Source organism: Platichthys flesus, chromosome 11, assembly GCF_949316205.1.
Source record: "Platichthys flesus chromosome 11, fPlaFle2.1, whole genome shotgun sequence".
In the NCBI taxonomy this organism is placed as follows: domain Eukaryota; kingdom Metazoa; phylum Chordata; class Actinopteri; order Pleuronectiformes; family Pleuronectidae; genus Platichthys; species Platichthys flesus.
The window spans coordinates 21,787,523-21,794,464 of NC_084955.1; the positions used below are offsets into that span (position 1 = coordinate 21,787,523).

A 6,942-nucleotide genomic window follows, 5' to 3' on the forward strand; every position below is an offset into this window, starting at 1 on the left:
CAAACTGCTGGACGGAAAGAAAACGTGTGTGACAAGTAAAAGACGAGAAGCACAAACAAGCTGGAGATATTTCTGGAAGAGACACACTGTGTTGTGTAGATTGTGTGTGTGCGGGGAAGATGTGAGGACTGAGGATTGTTGCCACATTCATCTGCACGACACCACACACTCCAGACTCGCTGAGACGCGACCGCTTTCCCACTTTGCTGGAACGCTCGGCTGCTCTCGGACCCTTCGTGTTGTATTTTCTTGTAATCTTGACAAACAGCCTGGTTTTATTTGTTTGCATGTTGTCGCCTCTCTGAAAAAGGACTGGCACAAGTCAAAGCATGAAAAAAAACAAACATCTTTGACTTAAAGAGTACAACACGAAACTGAAGTCGCAGATTTCATTATGGACCTTTTCGCTCTCTGTTCACGTACGTGTAACATTTGGTGTCGTAGATAATACTTTGACTGGTGAGAACAGGGATCGCAGCTGTTGTACAGACCTTTGGTAATAAAACATTTTATTTCGGTGCTTACCTTACCTCACACATTAAGATCAAATAAAATTGAATGAATTAGAATAAATAAAATATCTGCACAGTATGACTGAAAGCAAAACTTGTGACAAATGAACAAAGCAATTGATTAATTCATCATGTATAGATGGATAAAGTAAATTTGACTAGAAAGGTTGTTTATTTTTTATTTAATAATATTTCACACATTTGAGGTTTGTTGACGCTTTCATTATTTTTCCTTGTGAGATATTTTCTTTATCCCTGAATCCTGAACATTTCAGACTTGCAGTCACATTTTGAAAACTGGCTGATGGCTACATTTTTCAAAATAAACTGCTTATTAGGGTCTAAAGAAGAATGTGGAACATGGGGAGGGGTTTCTCTGTTATGTCTTGTTGTGTGTTATGTCTTGTTGTTTGTAATGCTGTGATTCTTGTCTCATCGTAGGCACACTGAGGCAAATTCCAAACAACTGAGTTGTGTGGCAATAAAGTGTTGAATCTTGGAAGCCAAACTAACTGTGAACTGGCTCTGGTTTCAAATTTACCAAAACCCAACCTAGCAAACCCTCATTAGTAATATGAATAATAAGAATAATTATCTACATAGTTAAAATACCACTTAAAACTGTTTTAATTGAACACTATTATTAAACGAACTTCAACAGACAAACATTTTGTCTGTAGCAATTTTTTCGTTGCAGTAGGTTTATTTTGTTTTTTAAGAAGTATCTTAAAATATGTGAATTTGACTACGATATATACAGTATGTAGAAAACACGAAAGGAATGTGATAAATATGTGTATTTCAGTTTATAACAGTTGATTTAAACATTCATGAATTTGTGAATGTTGAAATATACACTATTAATTTGGTATTAATGCAGAGTATGGCTATTTTAATTATTGTCATTGCATTATTACGGTTATCCGGACGTTGACTATATTGCAGTAATTTTAATGTGGAGACACTTTTAAGAACCTGGTGTCAGAAGTTTAGAGAAAAACCTACTGCGTTTACTTCCTGTTCTAAACTTCACCTTTTAACTGAAGGATTCCAGAACCCAAGTGCCAGAAAGTTTTACTGTGACAGGATTTCCAGGTTTGTTCTGGCAGTAACTCTGCCGTCCTCTCAGTAAACCCCACTCATGTGCCTCTCTGCACCAGATAACACAAATATTATTGAGTTGCACATGATGCTGCACCTGAGGGCGGCTTTGGAGAAGCCTGATCCGCACTGGTCCCGGCCTCATTGATCGGGGAAGCTGGCAGAGCTGAGGAGTTCAGATTGGTGCAAGTTGCCAGTCAGGCCGATAGGATTTAACAAGGATTCTGTAAAAATCAATACAAGCCCAAATGAAGTCTGGTTTGTTATTAATTGATTCAGTCGGTCTGATGAGCAGGTGGAGGAGTTCAGCCCAGATATAATCAACAAGCAGGCAACACTCAGGAGAGTCTGGAGCTGGATTATAGAATAAAAATGAATCTAACTAACTGAAGAGCACTTTTCCCAAAACAAAGATACTGTCAACAAATAAAAATCAATTTTAATTGCACAAAGTTTCGACATTGGATTCTAAGTCTGTAATGAGGACATTTCACTGAACAAATATACAAAAAAAGGATAAAAATATATCCATGCTAGCGGTGTGTCTCTGTATGGATTTCGGTCTGGGAGCCATTTACTTTATTTTATGACATTTCACCAACTAGTTCCAGTCTTTTTTCAAAATAAGTTCAGTTATTTCATGTTTATATCTTGTGTGTTTTGCACTCGCAGCGCCCCGGGTGTCACCTGTAGACAGAGCACCACACACCTCTGATGCACTCCCTTGATCTGCAGCAATATAAACCCCCGAGTTGTAAACAACAGGCAACGCTCAGACATTTCAAAGACATCGGCACAGGAAAGTCTGTCTCTGTATTATATCGATAAACATATTGTTTATCCCAGGTGGCCGTGAAGAAAACAACAAAATAGGACACAGGAAAATAATCAAACTGGGAGTGAAAACTGTGACATTTAACACAACTTTGATATGTGTGTTCGGCACTGTAGCCTAGAAGATGCTGAGTCACACCCTGACTGGGGATCCCTGTCACTGCCAGCACTTTGCACTGTGCAGTAACTCGATCGGACACTCACACCACCACGGAGAAGCCTGGACACACACACACACACACACACATACACACATACACACACACACACCCTCACACTTGCAATCAGACCTCTTCAGATTCATGGCAGGAGGATAATTATTGGATACATATCTTACAAGTATTTGAAGATAACACAGTGCCTCTCAGGACGTTTGCCTCTCCGCGCTGCCATTGTGCTCCTCAGTGCTCATGAGTGGAGGCATCTCAATGGTCGGGTGTGTATTACCCTTTGTTGTTAAACTCTGACCCACACTCACAATTATCCCCATGCATATTTCATAGACGCCCGATGACTAGGGTGCACGTATCCGTTACTGACCTGACTGACTGGAGCCCCACCTGCTCTGACCAGAGGAGAAAGATTGCGTTAGAGAGGTCGGGGGGGGTGGAAGGAGAAGGAGAGCGATTGCTGAAGGGTGTGACGCGATGAAAGGATTAAGTGGAGACTGAGGAGACAGGGGCAGAAGAGGGAATCTGGATGGATTCACATTAAGCAGATACATCTCGGTCACAGATGCACCGGAGCGAGCATCTTCAGAATCTTGTCCCTGACGGAGCGGCCGTGATGCACTTCCCGTCCCTGCTGTGGTACGAGCCGGTTTGATAAGTGGAGGAGACGGACTCGGATGAATATTCACACACATGCAGATGAGGTCGGGAAAGGTGCACTGATGTGAAGGTGATATATTCTGCAAACAACCTATGTTCAATCACAGATATTAATTATTAGTCATCGATGGTGGTTAAAACTAATTTTGTGACTTCATTCTGCATTTATTGATGAATTATACACAGAAGCAAATATCTTGATGTTATTTAAATCATTCTTTTAATGTCATTGTATAATGGTGTTGATAGGAAATATGTTGTTCTATAGCACAAGATTACAAAGTGCTTTACAAAATACAGTGGATCAGAACAAAGCAGAACAAGACAAACAATAAGAGCAGTCGGATGAAATAATAAAACCAAGACAACCGCTGTTAAAACCAGTTGAAAATCAGATATTGATATGGTTTCCCACAAAAATGTGTTTTCAGCAGTGATTAAAAAGATGTGATGTTCTGGTAAATCCAATCTCTTTATGCTTTAAGGGAAATCTGTTTAATTCCATCTCATAATTTGTCCATTTGTAAAAAATAATAAGATAATGAAAAGAATAAAATACTATAATAAAGGACATATTTGATTTGTTGTATCTTATGTGAGAATGCAGAATATCATTATTCACTGATGCATATTCCCAAGCTCAGGTTTGCCTGAGGCCTTTGTCTCTTCTGCAGGATTCAGGTATCTTCCATTTCTCAGATGTCTGAAGCACAGTTGACACCCTGACAGAAACGTGTGCAGTCAATGCCGACTGTGAACACACCGCTCTACCACATCATGACTTCCACCAGCGACTTTACGAGCATGGATTTCCAGGTCCACACCAGTAGCCCGAGCGCTCCTGTTGCACAGCAGCCTGTTGTTCCGTCGATCTTTCCATCCCCAGAGCTCTGGACATCGACGTCCTTCCAAAGTCCGACCGGTCATGAAGTATTGAGCATTTCATCCCTGGTCCCTTCTACAGTCCTCACACTCCTGCCTCACTCTAATCCACCCACTAATGGAAACTTTAATCCAGAGCTTCCATCCTTTTCTCAACCTGAGTCTCAACCTGCGGAAGCCTCATCCTCTGTTAACTCAGAGACCCCAGATCTCAAAACCCTGACGTCACCAGTCCCTTGTGGGGAAAGTCCACTGGAAGCCCCGCAGAGGAAGCCGTCAGATGGGGGACCACTGGAGGAGGGATCCGTCGGTATCATGTTACCCAAGGATCTCCCTGAGGAAGAGCCAGGTATGGTCATCATCACGGGTGATGGTTCATAGAGGAGTTTGGGATGTACTCTTATTTAGATTTTCTGATGATAAAAAGACTGATACCCCTGCTTGCCCTTTCAGTATAAAGCAGGCACCAGTAGCTGGTTAGCTTAGCTTAGCTTAAAGACTGGAAACAGTGGGAAACTGTTAGCCTGGTCCAAAGGGTTAAACCTCCACTGATCATTACTTTTTGTAAACATCTTTATTGACACGTTCTTTTAAGGAAGGTTCCCCTGTTCAACGTGATGGGCAATGATTGATACTGACTGAAAGAATAAGCTCATAATTGTCAAATCATGTAAAACTATGTGCAGGTATTTGATTCTGGAGGTTTAAGAGAGCTATTCCATGATATATTCAGTTTGTGCCTTTATTAAAAAAACAAAGCTTTATGTGAAGGTGGCAGCGAAACAGCCAACAGCTCAGTTCAGTCCAGATAGATGACTTCATTCTTAGACCTGACACCAGGTCAGAGAGTCGCTTTTCACTTTGATTACTGCTGCTTTCTTTCTCCACGTTGCTCTTTAAATCGGAAAGCCATCACCGGTGGCTACATCTTACAGAATCGTATTGCATTCACTTCGCCGCTTCTCTCAGTTAACGACATATCTCAAAATCTTTCCGCCTGAACAATCCCAAAGTCCTTCCTTCGATGAGCAAAGCATCATTTATATTGCTTGAAGATGCAAGTACCTCTAAATGCCTCAAACTCTAATTTCACAACAGGCAGGATGTCTTTGCCTCAATATTCTCAGGCTAAACGAAGGCTGCTATCAGGACTTTATATTTTTTGCTCTCGAGAGAATGCAAATCACTTCCGTAACATCTCTGATTGACACTTAATTCGATTATTTACTTTGACACAGCTGAGTGGAAGCAGCCGAGCGACGCACCGCCCACGGCCTGATAGTTAAAAGTTTTCCTGAATCACAAAGTCAAAGATGTGTGACTGTTTTAGATGATTCACAAACAAGCTCTCCCTGTGCACACTCAGGCCGGTGCAGCCTGTTCCCCCGGGATGCTCCTGTCTGTTAAAGTGATGACACACGGAGCTTTTATCCTTTACAGTCGCCTTAATAAACAGTGAAGATTCGGCCCTGAGATTTCACCGCTTCCTGATGTTGTGATTGTCTTCCTCTGCAGTTCTTCAAAGGCGTCAAAGACACCTCTGCTCTGTCTCCGCTCCAGATTCTGTTGATTAAGCGCCCCACAGTCCGGCTTCATTTCACACGCAGGCGTTTTCTCTCTGAAGATTAATCACTGACACTTCCTCCCTGGTCCCGGACTCTTGGAAGTGTCTGTTATTTCTTTTCGGCCTCTCATCGCAAAGCAGCCCTGATTTATTGACTCTATGAAAGAGCAGAGCCATCCATGCTGTACGCTCCCGACGCCGGATCCGTCTTTCTGACTTCCCTGATAACATGGACTCTTATCAGCTCTCGGAAAGAAATAGATACAACTTTTAAAGTTTCACCGAAACTCAGAGTGCTGACGCAGCTGTTTAATGGCCTCAGACCGAAATGTACAAGTTTTTAACCGCTGCTCGACCTCGAAGTGGCCTTGTGCGCTATTGGTCTTGATATCTTTTTAAAAGCTGGGATGTCTCATACCAGCCATCGATTCAACTGCATCATAATTGGGTAACTGGAAAGAAAGTGGATTATTGAATTGGTTTCGTCCTTTCCCAGAGGTCTTTCCTCTGCCCCAGGAGAGTCGTCTGTCATGGAAATTATGCTTTTTGCCAACACAGTGGGAGACATGTGGACAATAATCTACCTCAGAACCAGGCAGCTCAGCTTTTAGCAGAGCTTTGGATATTTCCCCTCCATTTTACTGTCAAAAATGAAATTGGAACAATCTGTCACCCAGTCCATTGAGTGAACTAAAGTACTGTGCTGCGTGTTGATTGGTTCTCACCCTCTTTTTTCCTTTCCCTTATCTGATCTTTTATGTCTTCATAATTCCCTGATGAAGAAGTAAATTCCTACATTCACAGCATCTCATTTATTTTCATCGGTCTCATCTTCAGGCTGGAAGGAGGCCCAGCTTCAGCCAAAGCTCATTTTCAATCAACGAAACAGGATTTAGGGCAGCACTCGGTTCCCAGATCAATTCCCAGTTCGGTTTGGAGTTTGCACGTTTCTCCCCTCGTTCTTGTGGGTTCTTCTCTGATGCTCAAAATTGACCATAGACGTGAAATAATGGTTGTCTGTCTCTGATCGGCCCTGTGCCTAAGCGGTATTCGTGATGGATGGATGGAAACAGTTTTTTCATGCATTTTTTAGTTTGGTATAAGCTATTGTGGAATACTAGGGAGTCACAGCATGTAGCAAGAAAGTAATAAAGGTTCTGCGAGAGAAAGTTCCTTTTAGAAGAAGAAATTACCTCCCAGAGTTCACATTCCACTCACC

At 42.0% G+C, this 6,942-nt stretch overlaps 1 protein-coding gene across 1 annotated transcript in view; it reads left to right on the forward strand.

The window, feature by feature from the left end:
• The window catches only part of drd2l (dopamine receptor D2 like), a 9,448-nt gene extending 8,381 nt beyond the window's left edge, over window positions 1-1,067 (forward strand). Inside the window, 1 exon segment of the mRNA XM_062399293.1 lies at window positions 1-1,067. This exon segment is cut by the window's left edge and continues 406 nt beyond it. The gene's annotated coding sequence lies outside the window, so the exon portion shown is untranslated.
• Window positions 1,068-6,942: the final 5,875 nt, after the last annotated feature.